The following is a 19,589-nucleotide window of genomic DNA, read 5'->3' on the forward strand; positions in this document are numbered from 1 at the left end:
TGAAACAGTGAAGAAGGTAAAAGGTTAGTGAATGTGTGAGGAAGCTGATTTCTGAGAAGCTTTAAAAGGAAGACGAGGCATTGGAAGACGTGTACATCATTTCCATTTCAAAAGAGTAGTTAGTAGATTTCCTAAAATAGCTCCCATTAAATGCAAACCAAGGCACACATCGACTTGATTCCATGTTATAACATTTATGCAAAAAGCAAGCTTGCCCAAACCCACCAACATATGCATACATATACTATCGGGTTTTAAAGCATTTGAGCGATAATCTGAACTAGACCTCTACAACTAGGGACCCAATGATAGAAAATAAATGCAATGAAAAGTCCCATATGTCGCAAAAGACGTGTCGATCTTCGCCCCCTATCGGGGTATTATTCAAAATTGAAGCCATTGGAGCCATTTGGTCACAGCTCATGGAATGATTTAACAATGCTTTTTTTGGGATAAAAAATAAACACTTAATGTCTGCCATTTTATTTACATAACGGTATTTTGAAGTGTATTTAAGATTTGGTTAACATTAAGAATAACTTTTGGAATGTTAAAGTTTTTATCATTTTCAACTGACTATTTTCTTCCCAGGCAAATAATAAAATAAACTTTACTGGAAACTCAATGTAGCGACTGCTGCATACTGCATTCTTTTTGAAACTTTGAACATTTTAAATAGTTTTAAAAACATATTTTGTAATTGCCTTAAAAAATACAGTGTAATGCAATAACAAATAAAGTACTGTTCTCTTTTTCTCTTTTGGAGATGAAAAAAAAAAAATCGTATGCTTTCAGTTTCGGTTGATGCTGACCCTATACATCACCAATCGTATAGTCTTGAAAACCAATTTGATGCATTGTGCATTTGGTGACATACAACGGACCAAATGGAGGGAGTGTATAATACTCAACTAGCCCATCACATTTGAAGACTGTTTTTTAGTGTTTTGTTCAGAGGGATTATTATAGTAGCTGGGTGTATTGCATCGATTTCCAAGTATGTGGAATGGTGTACAAGTCGAAGGGTCTTCCAGCCATGGAAACTCAATGTATTTGCATTTAACAGATATGGGGAGTATTTTTACCAGAAGTAGCCTAAGGAATATTGATAGTTGAGCATCCCCAATGCTATGAATAGGCAAGACAAGATGGTTGTATTAACCAGTATAAAAGGGGCGGAAGTGTGAACATTATTTGGATAGAAGAGCAATACAAACATTAGAACAGATTTGAAATAGTTAAACCTTAAAGTTATGTATTCATTGAAGAGTTTTATATATATCGCCTTAGTTTAGCATTAGAGCCATCTCAGAGAGCCTACTTTAAACATACAAGCTATATAAGAATGAACATGCACATGAAGAAAATCCAAACAAAAAAAGGGAGTAAATGAGAGGTAATGTCGTTACTTAGCAGAGACTGAGAATTAACCAGCACAATTTCCTTAGATACAGTATTGCAAGCATCCGACCAACTGAAGGCCATGTATTGTTAAATATAACCATGCAGGATCCCAGTAGGGATGAGAGCAGGTAATTGGACAGAGGAGAAGAGAAGATGAGAAAAGGAAGGTGTGCAGTGGATGTCATTTTTGGTCTGTTTTAAGATTGAAGTTTGGCTGGGGGGCGGCATTACTCATTCACCAAGAGAGCTGCTTCAGATTCAATGAAAGGCATTTCTGAACAGTTCTGTTTTAAACATCTTTCAGGAGGTTAGATAGTTTGGTCGGGTTCTCAAAGCTGGATTTAGGGAGTTTCACAGTTTAGGGCACTCTACTCTTAATAATTAGCCTCCTTATTCTTTTTACTGGGAAAAGATTAATCAACTGACCTGGTCATGATGGGAACCCCTCTTGGCCTGGGGTGGGAAGCCTACAAGGGTCAAAGCCATTGCCAGTCGGATTCCAGAGGGGAATGGTGGCAGTTCAGAGGGCCCAAAGTCCTGTACTCTCCACAAGGGCTTGTCTCTGTAGAGAGGAACATCAGGTTGTGAAAAGAGAATGTCCAAGAGGAACTAGAGTATCTACCTTTAAGGCACACTCCTATAATTCCTTAAAACTAACCGGCACATTACAGGTCAGGCCTAGAAAGGTGCCTGGTGGAGATTAGACAGAAAAGGCTATTGCCTTAAGGTCCTCACCACGAGCCAGGTAATATTTAGGTAGCGGGGGGGCAATACAACCTATATATTAACCAGGGAAGTAGGGACGCCAAGGTGGAAACTGCTTACTTTAGATGAATGCTGGGGACTGCTATTAACACCCTACCAAAGATTTTAATGAACTCCCTTGAACAGTCTCTGGGAGTTGGTGTGTTCTTTAGGGCATCTGTGCCATTATGCTGAAACGTCTGCTAGTAAATTATCTGCATCCTGAAGGGCACAGATTTCTGGGTGGGGTGTAATTAGAGGCCAGTTTTTGGAGATGTCCTGGGCCTTTATTCTAAAATGCTCTATGCATGTTACAACAGATTTTGAATTAAATTCGATTTTACAGGTAAGAAATGCATCGAAATGTAAGGGCTGGCTTGACATGGTCAGATTTCTTCAGTTTTCTGCACAAGGCTAACTGCCCGGTTCTGTACTCTTCAATTAATTAGTGAGGAGGTGTCCACAGACCACATTGCATTAGTATGTTCTTGCCATTAGTAAAGACCTGGTTTGGGCTAAACCTTGTGGTAGGATCGTTGGGAGTAGGGATATTTGCAAGTTTGATCCTTTAGTGACTTTTTTTTATATGAGAAATGAAAGTTCTGAATCACAGGTCAGACAGATTTCTGACTTTTGATGTGTGTTTGGGAGCAGGTACTGTTAAAGAGGGCCATTTGATAGGTATTTCATTTACATTTAGTTTACCCACAAAGAGAAGCTCCGTTTTGGAGCAATTAAAGAAGAGGAAGCTTTCCCTCATCCATGCATTTGGAAAGGTTTTTCTGGTTCAATCCCTCTTTCTCCAGGTGTATATGAATATGAGAGTCTTCTCTGTATATCTGGAACAGCAGTCGATGGCAGCTAGTTGGAATAATGGTTGCATGTAAACAATGATAGGGGCAAAGAGATGTACCTCGTTGGACACCATGTGAAACTTTCCTCAGAGGATTCCCCTGTGTTCTCCAAACTTCTGTTTATGGTTTGCCACTGTACTTTCTGTTCCTCTAAATTGCCTAAAACCTGATTGGCAATTCTGGAGAAGGTTAATTCCATGTATTTTTGCTTTTGTCTGGTCACTGCCTACTGCAGGATTTTGCTTAGGAATGGGAGGTTTGGTATTGGTTCTGCAGTTGCTCAAAATATTGGGATCAGCTAATGATTTCTACAGGAGAGGGTTGATTGTTGCTTGTTCAAGTTCATCAAGAACTTTTCTCTTGGAGATGGATGCATCTGTGATATCTTACTTGGCCAGTTTTGGAAGGATGTCCTTAAGGTATGAAGGTTGGAATCGGCCGAATCCAATTTACCTACCCCACCAAAAGACCTAAAATACATACCACAAAAAGTTTGAACTACAAAAAGTTTGAACCTTTTGTGGTATGTATGTTTTGGTGGGGTAGGTAAAAAAGAAAAAAAAGAAAAACAGTCTGCGGGGGTGACCCCCTCAACATCCCGCTCACTATACTATATAGGATAGTGAGCAGGGGTTGCGGGGGACACCACTACAGCTTACCCCCAAAAAAAGAAAAAGGACCCTGTGGCGCCGGTTCCCGATCACGGAAGTAAAAGGGAACCAGCATCGCAGGGACATCATTCCTCGAGGTGAAAGGTAAGTAGGGGGTGGGGGTGTGGACAGGGGTTAGGTTTTGGGGTTGTTTTACAACCAATGTCCGCATGAGAAATGTACGAACATTTATGTATATCGTACATTTGTCATGTGGTCATTTCCGTCGCGGTCCTTTCCGCCATGGTAAAACAACCCCAATTCTGAAGGTTAGAGGTTCAGAGGTATGATGTCAGGGCAAAGGATTCCGATTGAGTGGTTCACAAGGTCTTCTCTGAACTTCTCGATTTTAAGTTTTCACAAAGTTGGAGTGTGGTGCTGGGAGTAATTTTTAATGGTTCTGGGTTAGTCATTTCACAGAAGTTGTATAAGATTTCCTTTGATTGGTTATGGATTCATCGATCAGTCTAGAAAATTATTCTTTTCTGTCCTCGTGATCACTTTTGCATAGCCTCTTGTGAATTTTTTCAGTAAGTGTTGCCCGTTTACAATTTGGAGCTTTGCAATTGGTTTTCAAATAAATAACCTATTTTTATAGCTAGCTCTCTATTAAACCATTTAATCGCAGCTTTAATACCGGGCTTAAGAGCTTTCGTTTTGTTTGGTGCCATCAGGCCTCAGAATTTGCACTCATCACTGCAAATTGAGAATTGGCACTTGGCAAGCAATATATTCTGTGCATGGAAGAACGAGGGGGCAAATTACTGTTGATGCATGGCTAGTGGCTTACAACTTGAAATGTTCACCCCTGGTGTGACAATTTTATGCCCTTGTAATATTGTTAAGGCGTGCCTCTGACAAGTCATTCATTTCATGGCTTGTAGATTGGCTTTGTTGTAGTGTGAGATGTTTTGCTGAACAAATTCTTGTCAAGGTTCTTTGTGTCTCTAATGGCCACTGCTCTCCCCTAAGCAGTATACAAGTGTTCAAATGATGAGATGATGTTCAAGAGCTAAGTTAATTAAGGAGTGGCCAGAACATGTCTGGGGTTGAAGGGATGTGTGTGTAATTGAAATGTTATGAGATAGTACTAGGTCCAGTGTGTGTCCTATATGAATCAAACCATATTCCACCTGGTTGAAAACCATTGCCGAAATGTTCTTACTCAAGACTGCAGTGCATTTGTACTTTGGAACGTCCAGCACTAAACTGACATTTCTGAACAGTAGCTATTGGTTGAAAGTAGAGTACCCTGTCTAGGAATCCTTCCAGAATTATTTGTTATATGAAGGTTTTCGAAATATTACTAGGAAAGGTGGTGGGGGTGAAGTCCCTGCTCTCCTTACTTTTTCTAAATCAATGATAGAAGATTCTTTAATATAGTCCTAAAAGAAATGGAGGGCTCACAACAAGATGATCCTACAGAGCTGAGGCTCAAAATGAACAGATGTTAAGAGTGCTTCTCTTACAGTTACTACATGTAGTACTATTTAATAACTATTTCTAATGTGATACTTTTTTTCTCCAGACATCAGACACATCAATGGGGGCACCAATAGCCCCCAGCTATGCAGATGCATTCATGATTGCCTTTGAAACTACCCACGTGTTGAGAAATGCGTTGTGGTTAAACTGAAAATGTGGCTACCATCTATCGATGCAGTATTTGGAACTTGGGCCGGGAAAATGGGTAAGTTTCAAGAATGTGTTGATTTCTTGTTTTTGTTAAATAAAACGGCTGCTCGGATTAAATTCACATCGGAGGTATATGATGCATACTGACATTATTTGAATGTTTTAATACTGTGGCGGTATGACAATTTACATATCACTATTTATCATAAACCTACAGACAGGAAAAACATGTTGCACACTTTCACCCTGCATGTTTTGAAAAGTCTCCACTGCTTGGTTTCTTTGATTAAAAAGAATAGTATATTATCCATGTTTTGTAGATGAAGTAATGAAGATGCCAAGTACATTCCTGGAGAGAGGTTATCCTAGTGATTTAATAATTCAAGCTAAAGATAAAGCATTATCTGTACCAAGAGACACTAGCTAACGGAAACATTTTAAAAACACGTCCAAGGCATAAAATGTGATACATTTTTATAGTCAAAGTAGTTCCATAGGAGACATCAAACATTGGAAGAAGTTTGAGCACAATTCGTTAATGCATGACCTCTTTCATAAAGAGCATAAACTTGCCCATAGTAATAAACCAAATGTATGTAAGATGCTATTTAGAGCATATGTAGCACCGCCAAAATCTGTACAAAATGTAGGGAAAGGGTCCTCTCCTTGCTTAATGTGTGGAAATTGCAACAATGTAATCAAAGGCGAGTAGATTTATCATCCACATACAGGTGAAAAGATTTACATGCGTCATTACACAAGTTGTGACATCAGTAATGTCATTTATGGTATCCACTGTCCTTGCAGGATTACGTATGTAGAGATGACAAACCATAAAGCGAAGGTTCATTGGAACCAACACAAGTAATATTGGAACTGGCAATATGAATGTGTCTGTTGTGAGACAGTTTATACAACAGAGACACAGTGTAGCACAGTTACAATTTGTTGTGTTGGAGAAAGTTCAAATGCATTACAGAGGTGGCAATAGAACAGACGTTGCTCCAGAAAGAGGCATATTGGATCCATAGATTAGATACAGTGTCCCCTAAAGGGATGAATTAGGTGTTACGTTTGAACTGTTTCTTATAATGTAAATAGGAACACATTGCTCTTCTATGTACAAACATTAAATGTAAATCATTTGTTAAATGGATGTTTCTCTGTATGTCATTCTGTGGGCCTGGGATCCTGACCTTTCCGTGATGAGTGACCAACATCTATGATTACAGATGGACTATGGTAAACCCACTAGAGTATGAGGCAAATTAGAGAAACCAATTTTTTACATGCATTGTGGACACACTTGCGCTGAAGTACATTGTGCTTGTTGGTTGCTTGGAAGAGGAAGCTAAATACTGCTTTGGAATACAGTGAATTGGAGCTGTAGACAGTAAATATGGTAAGTGGAGATTTTCTCTTTATGGTGATTTGGGGTGCACAGTGGTATATTTTATATTTACTGGATTACATTTGAGTCTTGTTTGCGTCATTTTGAGGATGGTACTAACAAATTTTGTTTGCCGGGTCCGATCACTACCATTATACTGATTCCTTGTATCGTTATAGAAGTTGTGACAAGGCCTGCTTACAGGCCGCATCAGGGAAGGGACGGAGTCCACCCCAAACATTATTGGTTCTTGCGTGTGTGTAGATTCCCCCAAGCCCCACCGACCCCCCCAACCTGCCTCCCTAACCACCCCCCTCACCCGTCCACATCCCCAACTTACATATGATGATGGCGAACACTGATGGGGGTAAAACCACAGCGGGAATGCAGCAGAGGGAAGCCACCATGCAGCAGCTGGCACTTCTTCGGAGCACACAGCCAGCAGCCTAATACCGGCCACGCGAGAAAGCGGTGTAGCAAAGTCTCCGGAAATCTACACACCATTCAGGAAAAGAGGCCTTATTAATGAGGCTCCTACCAGCTCACCAGAGATATTAATATTGAAAAGGCCCATTGGAAGGTTTTATGGAACAGGGACTCCTCCACTTCCTTGGCAGAGATGCTTCCAGAAATGGGGGCGGAGCTTACAAGCCTCTTTTGAAGCCTCCCTAAACATTCCCTCTGCCACTCCCCCTTGAGCCAGGTAAGTGATTGCACAGAGGGAGTGGCCACTCCTAGGAGGAGTGGGGTATTTGAGAAGGTGTGTGCAAGTGTGGGTTAGTTTGGTGAGGACAGGAGATGGACGTCAAAGGGACCATAGGAGGCGAGAGTGACTGGACTGCAGAGGCTATTGTTAAGGAGATTATCTGTGGAGTGTTTGTGTGAGGGAGAGGACAGTGCGAGTATTAGAGGTAGAGTAGGAGTAACGGCAGAGTGGGATAGTAGCAGGAGCAGAGCTGGGAGTAAAGGTAGTAGGTGGTGGGAGTAGCGAGAGAAGGACATTAGTGGTAGAGTGGGAGTTAGTAGTAGAAGGGTGAGCAGAGCATCATATCCCTGGAGGTCCCTGAGGGTTGAACAGGGGCAGTAGAGGGTGAGTAGGGCACCATATCCCTGGGTTCTGTAAAAGTGAGAGAAGTGTGCAGGGGACCATATCCGTGAGTAACTTGGAAGGTGGTAGAAAGAACTAGTGGGAGCAACAACAGCGAGTGAGAAAACAGGAGTAGATATTTGTATAGAGTAAAATAGGAGTTAGTATTAGAGGAACAGTAGGTGGCAGAAAAGTAGAGTGAGAGGAAGGAGTGAAAAGCAACCACGGTAAAGGGATAGTAGGAAGTACAAGTGGCAGTAAAGAATAGGAGTGGGAAAGGAAGAATGAATGGTGGAGGTAGAAAGGCGGAGTGAGAGATTGGAGGGACAGTAACGTGGTGGGAAGAGAACAGATTAGGGGATCAGTACAGGAAAGAGTCATGTGTAAGAGGTTGTGAAAGGAGTGTCCATGACACTGGGTGAAAGAAGGCCCCATTCCCTATTCCCGGAGAGACTAACCAACGATAGGAGAGGTAAAGTAGAAGTTCCCTAGAGAGAGAGCTAGCCAGCATCTTAGGTAAAACAACTACAGTCATTGTTAGAACAGATAGGTGTTGCCGATCAGTAGCGACCAACAGCCTGGTAGGGACGTCTGGGGCTGGGAGGTGTGTCCCAGGCCCAGGGAAGTCGAGAGAGGAAAGGGACTACCCTAGAGCCAATCATCCCCAATCCTTTTAGAATCAAGAACAGAAGCAGCCATTCTGACCATTACGTTTTCAAATAAACACCCTTGGACTTTTTTTTTTAAGAGTCAGCAAGAGTTATTTGTGACGACACCCTGCCCACCCCCGGTCACAGTCTTACCGTTATTATATTCGCTCCAACCCTCTTAGAGCTGAGTTGGGTGGTAGTTTCTATTTTTACTACAGCATTGCTGGACACAGTTCAATAAATGTTAGATTAGAAATGATTGTGGATATTGTGGCGCTTATTCATTGCACTTTTTGCACATGTTGCTATGGCAGAAAGGTACGTAGGAAACTACCATTTAGAGCATTTATCCTACCTTTATAGTAGTTTTGATCACGTGACATTAGATGCCATATTTAAGAGACGAATTTCACAGCAGTTAAAAACGTTTCTAAAACGTCGGTAGATCTGGGGGAATGACTGAACCTCCCTTGACGTCTTTCGATATATTACTGCCATTATGAAAGATGTGTTTGGCTTCACATTGCATAGAACAACTTTGCATTCGGGAAGATATTTCAGAAGAAGTCAGGCTGTCAGTGAAAGCCAGTGCCACACTACCAACTCTCCCAGTTCTTGATTATTATTTTGTACAGATTCAGAAACAAATCACGTTTCAGTGAGGACAATAACCTAGCAATTGGATTCGACATTCTGGTCATTTCTATCCTCTATGTGTTTGTTGATCAGCCAAATGTTAAGGGATTAGGAGACTTCCTGCATTTGGGTATGTTTGTCCCAGGTCCCCAAGAGGTTTCGGATGAGGCAGATGCATAAAGTTCTGTTTTCTCCACTTTGGGAAACCACAGAGGAGGGGGTGTCGATATAAGCTGCACAGGGGCTAGCTCAGTATATGTGTTCATGTAGATTGTGCTGAGACTGGAACACCATTATAGAAAACACTATCTATTTTGTAATCGAGGCCTAGCGCCATGCTGCAGCCAGAGTAGTAGACCCAGAACAGAGAAATACATGTGTGCATGCAGGGCCAGGTTGTAAAGTAGGCAGCTGTGAGAACAACCAAAAACGCAGAGACCCATACATCCTTCATTCTTTCACACTGTTAGCATTTGTATCTCAGAAGGAATGTACCCTGCAAGGCCATGAGGAGGTTGAGAGCTCCCTGTGAAAAGCTATCCCATGGGAAAGCGGGCTCAAGCCTCCGACCCACACTAGCCCAAACCCCAACTTATAGTTGATATTTTATTTCTATCGCGCTCATACGCAAGTGCTTCAGAGTGCGACAAGGCAAGGGAGGGGGAACAGGGGAGAACAAAACAGCGATCTTACTAGCCCCAGTGACATTGAGAACGCGCAAGTGCATTTGAGAGGGGGGAGGGGAAAAGTGCATGTAAGGGGGAGAGGTGGAAAGTGTGAAGCAGAGGAGAAACAGATAAATAACCATAAATAAATAATAAAGGCAACAAACAGTGGTAATGCATCCGGCAATTTGCAAGTGCTAGGTTTAAGGTAGCAGACAGGGTAGGTCTGATAAGTGCAGGAAGAAAAAGGGGGGGCTGTATGGGTACAGATACAGACCCCAGTGCAAGTGGTGGCCCGGAGGCAGTGCGGGAGGGTGGCAGGATGAGCAGGTACCTGGGCCCAAAAGACAGAGGGTGGCCAGGTGCACGGTGCCAAGAGAGAACAGATCAGCAGGGGAGAGGGGGAGCGAAGGCAGAAGAAAAGAAGAAGGTCTTGAGGTGCTTCTGGAACCGGAGATGGTTCTCCTCATGTTTTAGAGTGGCAGGGAGGCTGTTCCAGAGGGAGGCCCCAGCCAAATACAGAGATCTACCCCCAGCTTGTTTCTTAGAAAAACGACTGACCCTGAGTGAGTTGGAGGTAGAGGAGCGAAGAGCTCGAGAGGGGAGGTATTTGCGGAGGGATAGCTGAAGGTATTTTGGACCCAGGCCCCAGAAAGCCTTGTGGACAATGAAGAGGGTTTTGAATTTAATCCTTGCATCCACTGGGAGCCAGTGGAAATATTTCAGAGCTGGAGAGATACGATCCCAGGGCTTGAGGCCAAGGACAAGTCTCGCAGTCCTGTTCTGGATTAGTTGCAGAGGGTGGTGGGTAGAGGCAGGTAGATTTGGAAATAGCCTGTTACAATAGTCCAAGCTAGAGAGAACCAGAGGTTGAGATACCATGAGCTTCTGGGTGAAGGAGAGGAAAGGCAGAGTACCTCTGAGGAGGTGCAGTCGGAAATTTGACTTTTTAGAGACCTCAGCGATGTGGGGGGAGAAGGAAAGGGTGGAGTCAAAGATGACCCTGAGGTTCTTAGCCTCGAAGGTGGGGGTAGGAGGAGGGCCAAGGGAGGCCGGCCAGAGAGTTAGGGGAAAGGATGGTGAAGGTGTGCCGATGAGGAGGATCTCCGTCGTGCTGGCATTCAGACAAAGATCATTGGCGGCACACCAATCTTGAATGGCAGTTAGGCAATCAGAGATGAGAGAGGGAGAGGAGGTGGCAGAGGGCAGCCTGAAAATGAGTTCAGTGTTGTCAACGTAGCACTGGAAATTTGAGCAGAAATGGCAATGCAGTGGGCGAGAGTTGCCAGGTATTGGTTGAAAAGCCTGGGCGAGAGGTTAGACCCCTGAGGAACACCACAGGTAGAGAGGAAGATAGATGAAAGGAAGGACCCAAGTTGGACCTGGGAGGGTCGATCTGAGAGGAAAGAGGTCAGCCAGGCCAGAGCCTGATCAGTGATACCCAGTTCCCAGATACTTTGTCCCAAAACCCCAGCATTCCAGTTTACCGGTCAATCCCAGAACTCCAACCATAAAACCGTTAGTGTGTTCATCCATCAGAAAGTTTATAGCAGGAAGGAGGGTTCACCCCACCTGAGGTCCCTGTGATTTGTGCTGCGAGGTGCCAGGAAGGAAAGTAACAAATGTAAGCCCCGGGTGAGAGGAACTGGAATGGCGCTGACGCGTCTGGGGTCTAGCTGGGGTTTAGAGTTATCGTGACCTCGAAAGTAGCCTCTGCGTCATGTCTGCAGCATCAGGTGCACATTAGGCCACAGATGTAGTGAACTGTTTTTTTAATTGGCAATTATGAGCTCTGCGCTTGATGACGTACGAGGAAAAATCCCACATGGAAGAAGATGACCAGATGAAGCTAGGACCAATGACCTGGAATTTCCTATGGAGCAGGCTGCCTATGTATAGGGTCGCACCAACCAGCTACGTGCATTTGTAAACTATGTGATGAGTTTTAGCTTCAGAATCTTTTGCCTATGCTGAAGTTGCTAGAGCTCTCCATGGCAGCAGAGTTCGTTGTTGTCGCGTACTTGTTTTTATCAGAATTAACCTTGTTCTCATTTCAAGAGATGTGCTGGGCTTTTTTCCCTGGTTGGTTGTATTTTTTATGGTGTGGTCGTTGAGGGGCTTCTCTACAATAGCCGTGGTATCAAGAGATGACACAGACAACAGATCTATATTTCTCAACAAAGCTTTATTAATGGTCAGGATAGTGTAATGCCCAACTCTATGCTATGGTGGGATTTTCCCTGCCTGAAGAAATCTAAAGAAAGTCGGTTTCTACAAGTCCAAACCAAAGGTCCGTCTTTGTCAAAACCTATGCTTGTTCTCACAACTACAACAAAATCGAGTGGAGAAATGTTCTCAACCAAATAGAAGTGCCCAAGTTCAATATAGTTTCAATGTAACTTAGTTTCAAGGAGGTTTGATCACATTCTAAAGTTACCTTTTTTGGTTCACTGGCATCACAGTTCCCATCAAAAGAAGGTTTTGGGTTTCCATTCTCCAAGTTCAAATGTAATCAAGTTCATACAACTCTGATCTTGGGACTCCCTTCCTCACGATAAACACTGTCCTGTTCTTTGGTTCTCAGGGTTCCTTTCCCCAAGATTTATACTGCACAGTTAACTTGTATCCTTTGTTCACATGTTCATAAGAGATACCTGGTTCGTTTGATCCGTCCTTTGGTTAGCTTCCCCAAGGACACACACTTCTTCAGTGCTTTCCAATATGTAGTGGTTTCTGGTCTAGGCGCAGTCATCAGAACACACGGTCCACCCAATAGAGGTCACGCAATCATATGTTTCCCCAAAGCCGTTGTTCAGTTCCAATGTTCAAGACAACTCTTCACTTTCACATTATTCTTTAAGCGCTTTTCTGATATTGGGTTACTTGATATGCTTGACTGTCCCAGAATGTTTATGTTTTCTTTAGCACTTCATAGTCTAAACGAGTAACAGCTTTCTTTTCATTGAGTATTTCACAAATATAACATTTACTTGGTCTCACTTAAAACACAACTTTCCTGCCGCTCAAGATTCAGGAAATGTAATGTGTTGCATTTATCAAGATAGCACCTTTCATTCAGTTTGGCTTTCAATAAATGTAACTATGTTGTGCACACTTTAATAACACCTTTTATGCAGTTCAGTATTGACCAAATGCAGTTTCAACTTGTGTGTGCGTAAGCAGCACCTTTCATGCAATTCGGTATTCAATAAATGTAGTTTTGACTACTTCTGTGGACCATTACCACTTCCAATGTCCCTTGGGGCGCTCCGGTGTTCCTAGTGTCTCCCGACCCTTACCGGGTCTCTGTAGCCCCGTTTGGCAAATTCTCCCTGAGCGGGAAAACCAACTTGTCAGTTTGCCGAGTGCTCCATTCAACACACGGCGGTCTTCATGCTTGGCTTTGCCTCTGCTCCCTGGCAGCGTATGCTGTATGCCTTCCCTCACAGGGGTCCCAGTCCTGTACATTCACCTCGGCAAGACTCTCTGGATCTTCATCAGTGTCTCGTCTTCTCGCTCCTGAGCACAGCAATTTCTTAGTTATCTTTTCCTTCGTGGCTGCACCTCCCAGTTGCTTCTGGATTCCACCATTTATACTCTCCTCTATTACTAACAGTCTGCAGGTTAAATGAGGTATCCTCAATTGCCTGACCCTCCTTGCGCCTATTAGTGTGACATGCCTGATCTTCATTGCCACATGCCTTCAGACCACTCTTCGTCTCAGTATCAGAGTGGTGTTGATAATAGGAAATCTGCACTACTCCTAGTTGCCTCTTTTTCAGTTCTTAAGGAAAAACTATAGGGGATGATGGGACGGGATTGGCACTAGCCCAAAAAGGCTAAAGGAGGGGAGGGTAGGTCAATATCAGGAAAGGGGGGGGGATACCATCTCTCGCCTTCGGGTACCCTCTCTACAATCCCAAAAGACCCTCATTCAGGTGATTCTCTCTTGCTTGTCCAACCCCAGGGTTGGTATCGTAAAGCGACACACCTTGCCTGGCCACCTGAACAGAAGATCCCCGGGGAGTAGATGTAAGAGTACCTTCAGGTTTCTCACAGCTGCCATAGTTAAATGTTGCTTACTGTTGTGGCTCCCACAAGAGTTTCCCGGAAGAGTTGCTTTTATTTTTAAGTTGCTTTTGTTTAGATTGGCGTATTTTTGAAAATTGTTTGGTGCATGTTATTTGCCTGGAACACGATTGTGTCATTGTTAAACTTTTACTGTGAATGCTTTGATGCTTGGCCAGTCTTTTCCCCTGGGATTTCTTCTTTATTTATTTCTCACCGAGATACGATCATGACCAATCGATGACCACTGTGTTGGCGTAGGAGGACCGTCTTTGGAAGTACCAGAACGCTGCGCTCTCCAAGGTGCTTTGGGTTCTAGTCTTTCATCAATGTGGCATTGCGCATCTTTAATTACAAACTCAACGCACTTCCCAAAGAGTTGCAACCTTTGCGGTTCCTGGGGTAAGACTCTGTTTCTCTGCGCTCTGTATTGCCTTCCTGTTCCGTGCCTACTTTTGCCTCTCTCTCCTGCCACCCCTTTTCTTCGCTCCCGCTCCGCGGGTTACTCTGCGGGTTACTCTTCTGCCTGCCGTTTCGTCCCTTGTTTTCATCCCTTGCTGCAGCTCATTGTTTTCCTTTTCTGACATCTCACTGCTGCTGTACCTGGCTCGCATTCTTTTTTATTGGAGAACCTTCTCTGGAATCCTTCCTGCCCGTTCTTGACCTGCTGTGAACTCCAAATTATTCATCTTTCCTGGACGTCTGTTCCGATTCCTTTGGCAATAAACTTGTCATCCAACATACGAAAGGTGAAACTGCAGACCATCCCTGACATCTCTGCGCCTGGCTGGCGGGGGGCAGGGGGTTCTGCCTTTGTGGACTTTTCCCCCTACCTTTTAGTTTATCTACTGGACATCCACCTTGTTCTGGCTGTGTCCTACCTGACTGACAAGGTGGCTGCTGAGAGGAATAGACTGTACCTCTACAAGGAGCTTCAGGTTGTTCGCAGAAGGGAGAAGGAATCGAGTAAGGAAAGGACTCACTCTGAGCCTATCGAAGAACCATGTGAGAGTTCTGATGAACAAAATGAGACCATTGAGAGAAACAAGCAGATGGTTTGAAGCCATTCTTCTGGATGTGTGGTAGAGAATCGTACATTCTTGAAACCAATCTTGAAACTATGGTAAATATCTGCAGTGAGAGCTTGTGGGTTGACCTTTAGTATCAGTATTTTGAAACCTTTTGAACTTGTTTTTATTAAATGTTCTCTGAATACTGTCAAGGAGTGTATCATTTGGGTTGTTCTCTCTGCTAGGTCATGTATCTTTTGGCGTTCTATTGTACCTCAACTCTTAGTGTAATTTTCGTTGTGTAGGAGGCAGCATGGGGGAGTTTCCCGTGGATTATGTGTAATTTCTCTTTCCTTCGACTACGCAGACCTACCGATTCCTTGGATGAATCTTTGAATCTTTTGGTCAAGTGGGAGTGGTTTGCTAAATCATAGTTGTGCTGCTGTTTGCAAGCTCTCCTGGCTTTATGTCCTTGTAGCCCGGTACCCATTGGGTTCTGGGTGAGCATGAGAGAATATTTGGGGGTCATGGATATGTGCAATGCACACATGCTACCTCTGTCTAAATTCGGGGGTGGTTGTGGGGAATTGATAGATAATTTAAGTGTTCATACCTCTTCACCTATTGACTCCCTAAGGCAGGAAAAATAATCAAGTGTGTTTGGTGAGTGGTCCTAGTGAAGCCAATAGGTACAAATGCACTTTTTGTCTACTAGTAAAGGATTACCTGGGCAGGGGAGTAAACTGAAGTATCTGGAAGGCAAGTGGTATGTTGGGCATTTGCAGATGTATTCACTTCAATACTTTATTCGGCAACAAGTCAAAGACAAACAAACCATAAAGTACATCCTGAGAGATAAATATTACAATCCCATAAAAAATGTAGCATGAAAAGTGTAAAACTAACAATCATACAGCAGAAGGACATCTAAGATCACAAGACGTAAAATCATTTGTATTGAATAAGTGAAAAAAGGAGTTAAGAAAAGCAGAGGGGCGAGATTACCCCGCAGCCCCCTAGGAAAATGATGCATCCTATTGCTGATCTTAATATATCAAAATGTACTATATAGAAAATCTTCAGGCTTAATAACAGCAATATAAAACAGAGCAACATACTTGATTTAATACAAGCCATCAATAGCGAACCAAATGTCGGCCATCGTAGCTTACCAACAATTTTGTTCTTTGTAACCATGCCCAGTGAATAAACTGTCACAATACTGAAAACATTCTGGTCGCTAGAGCATCTACACAACGCCATAGTGTGAACAATATTATGAACACCTGCTGCTCTCAAGGGAGGTTTCAGATAACGATTTCTCAGTCAGCTTAACCTAGGTCACAAAAACTGGACAGTAGATTCCTCGGCTAAACCACATGAAGGGCAAAAGCCTGTACCTATACTACCCCATGAACGTGTGAACCGGACAATTGTAAGGGTACCCATCCTAAACAGACTATCCAGGGTATCGCATTTATTGCAGCAATGGGCTTAAGTGGCCCTGGAAAAATGCAGCTATAAATACAATTTTGTGCTTCAAAACATACATTTTTAATTCCGCAAATATTTCCTGCCGCAATATCTAGGAGGGCCTGTCTAATTCCCAAGTACAATTCTTGCACGTATGGATGGTTGACGGTACAGAATTCAAGGCAGAGAGACTCTTACCAAAAAAAAAAAAAACAGAAGAGGGTGATTTCATTTCAGAGGTATGCGTTACTTTCTACCTTCCGAGACTATCCTTGATCCCATGCTAGTGAAAGGGTAATATGAATTCTTCCACTTTGTCTCAAAAGTCACTCTCTTGGGTGATTGTACTCTGCTGGTGTGCACGGCTATGTTCCATCCTGTGCAATCTTCCCTGCACATGTACACAAATGCAGTCAATGGCAACACTGGATGGCTGCATGGGCCGGGAATAATGGAACATCGGATTCTAGAGGTCCATCAAGGGAGGTTCTTACGAGTGACCTTGAAGCATGATAATGTGGTACTGTTCTTAATCCCATGGAGCTCCAATGGTGCAGAGCTAGGAAGGTGAAGAAGCACGGGGAAGTTCTGGGTGGGCAGGAGAAGATGGGGTTGAGGAGAGCATGTGAATGAGGAATTCAAGGTGAGAGAATAATGGGAGATGTCCCTGCCCAAATTGAAGGCGTGGAAATTACAGACAAGCAGTTTGAAAGGGGTGATTCTGTACAGATAGCCACCTTGAATAAATGTGGTGTGCAGTGCTGGTTGAAATATGGGACCTTGTAGTGGTACAGGTGGTACAGGTTAGACATTTGTAAAAGAGGTGGAATCCTACAATGAGGCAGGATCATTACTTGCTGAGCACTTCAGTAGAAGTAAGCAATTTGGTATTACAAAAGGTGTTCATGAGAGTGTAGCACGAGTGCTTAGGTAACTAAAAAAACGGATCCCCATACATGTTCAACTTCGACAAACTAGAATGTCATGCCAAACTCTAACTCGTAAAACAACTTGCATTTGATTCCAAACCAGGTTACCAGTTTGTGTCGTGTCACTGTAAGAAGGAGAGGGAGGGAAATAAATGAGTAAATAACAGATAACTGATGGATGCTGGAAATGCATGGATCAGCTGTCAAAAGCAGAGACCATTCAATGCACATGTACCAATCGTAGAGATCCAAAACTAGGATATAGAATTTGTAAAGGAGCAGCAGGGGCTCTTTAGCAGTCAACCCAATTACCAGCAAAGAAACACTCTGGCCCATCAATACTCCCCGACACAAGAGCAGAAGACACAGCCATAGCGCAAAGTTTACCGTCTCAAATTCTCCAGAGCTCTCGTCTTCCGAACGTATGTAACCCAGTTTTATTAGAGAGTGACATCACAAAACCAAGTTCCATCCCGGAAACCTATCTGGTGTGCAGATTGGTCAGTTCAGGCAAACCATATACACATTCTATATGGGTCAATTCTACTTTTGGATAGCCATATCTGCATATAACGAATACAAAGTTGCAGGGTCTTCGGGAAACCATTGCCTCCTGCAACATATTATGTCTTCACGTGAAAGGTGACTCTTGATTGGGTAGTGTATCCTTCCAGCTCTGGGACCCTGGACAGTTACCATGCTGGATGTACCTTCTCAAGGCAATGGGAATGAACATGGAGGTGCTGTGTCTTCCCTAATGTTGCCATCACTGATCACCTAAGCCTGGGATATTGTATTCAGTTGTTAATTTGTGAACAACACTTGTATCTTTCCACATCTGGTTCGATGGGAACAGCGTCTCTCCATCTATCTTGATTGAATAGGCATTGTTTTTCTCTGCTAGGTCACACGTGTTGGACTGCGAAATGGAGCTCTACTGCTTGTAATTATGAGGATTTTTTCCTAAATGTCTTGCAGGTGGCTTATTGTCTTGGCAACCGGGAACTTTCCATCTCCATTCATCCTTGGCTGGGGTACATCGGGTCTGCCTGCCACTGGCTGCAGCAATCATGTCAGCCCTTCCATGTCTTCAAAGCCCTTCTCCCCTTCCTAATTCACGTAAGTTTGCCTATAGTTTCCATATTCATCGTTATGACTTTCCATGTTGGTGGCAATCAAGCATGTGCAAGCTCAGTATACGTATAATTGGCATCTTGCAGTTTCAGCTATGGCGAAGGACCTAGATATATCGCAAAATCTATGTGTCAGTCACCTGCCTGCATGAGTCATAAGCATGTGTTTAGTGACTATATGCAATAAACGAATGCATGTTTGTGTAGCTTTGTGAGTGGATTTCTGTGTGCTTCATGTCTAAGTGCACCTACGTAGTGATGTTAGTGAAGACATCATTGATTTCTAAAGTTGCAATCAGTCAACTTGTTCGATTGATGATGTCTCCATCCTCTCCATGTCATCGATTGTTTGTTATTTGTAATGCGCGAGCATACCCTAAGGTAACAGGGCGCAGCCTTTACATGGATATGCAAAGCTTAGTTGCAACAATCATAAAATATACATAAGAGCAATGACAGTAAAACGCAAGATTATATACATATATACAAATAGGCACAATTGGTTACAGTGTGTGCGACAGGCATATGTAGAAAAAACTAGGCACCGGCATGTGTTTGAAGGCTTACATTTTCTCCATAAAACTACCTTCGATCGAAAGCTTCGATAGGGCAAGTCCCTTCTAAGGGTTGGCGGTAGTGAGTTCCACAGCTTAGCTGCTTGCACTGGGAAACTGTTGCCCCTTATTGTAGAGCATTTAAAGTTAGGGATAGACAGGCAGTCCTTGTAGGCTGTTCTTGTCGGTCTCTCAGAGGACTGTCTATGAAATCTGTATATTAGGTAGGTCGGGGCAGCGTTATGAAGGGATTTGTAAGTGAGGGACGCTGTTTTGAGGGTAATTCTGTCTTTAATAGAGAGCCAGTTCTGTTGGCTATGTCCTGTGATGTGCTCTCTTCTAGAAATGCCCAAGGCCGCTCTAAGAGCATTGTTCTGCAGAGTTTGTAGTTTGCTAGTGGTGGCTTTAGAGGATCCTAAGTAGAGGGCATTACAGTAGTCCAAGCGAGGCAGAATGAGGGCTCTAGCGATGGTAAGGTAGCTAGAGTCAGACAGGAATGGTTTGGCTGTACTGATCAATTTGCATGTGTACGCCGTGGAGGAAGCTAGGGAGTTTACCTGTCCGTTCAAGGTGAACTTAGAATCCAGGTAAAAGCCCAGTATTTTAACTTCTTGTCCCACTTTGATGTTGTTCCTATCGATCAAGAAGGAACTGTAGGCAGGGCTTAGTTTCTTTAGACTAGTGGTGGTGCCTAGGATGATGAGTTC

The 19,589-nt window shown here is 43.3% G+C and overlaps 1 protein-coding gene across 2 annotated transcripts in view; it reads right to left on the reverse strand.

The window, feature by feature from the left end:
- Positions 1-19,589, reverse strand: part of GNAL (G protein subunit alpha L) — a 1,214,381-nt gene that overhangs the window by 366,815 nt on the left and 827,977 nt on the right. The gene's annotated exons all lie outside the window — the stretch shown is intronic.

This window comes from Ambystoma mexicanum, chromosome 5q (assembly GCF_040938575.1).
Source record: "Ambystoma mexicanum isolate Mex_15411 chromosome 5q, UKY_AmexF1_1, whole genome shotgun sequence".
Taxonomy (NCBI): domain Eukaryota; kingdom Metazoa; phylum Chordata; class Amphibia; order Caudata; family Ambystomatidae; genus Ambystoma; species Ambystoma mexicanum.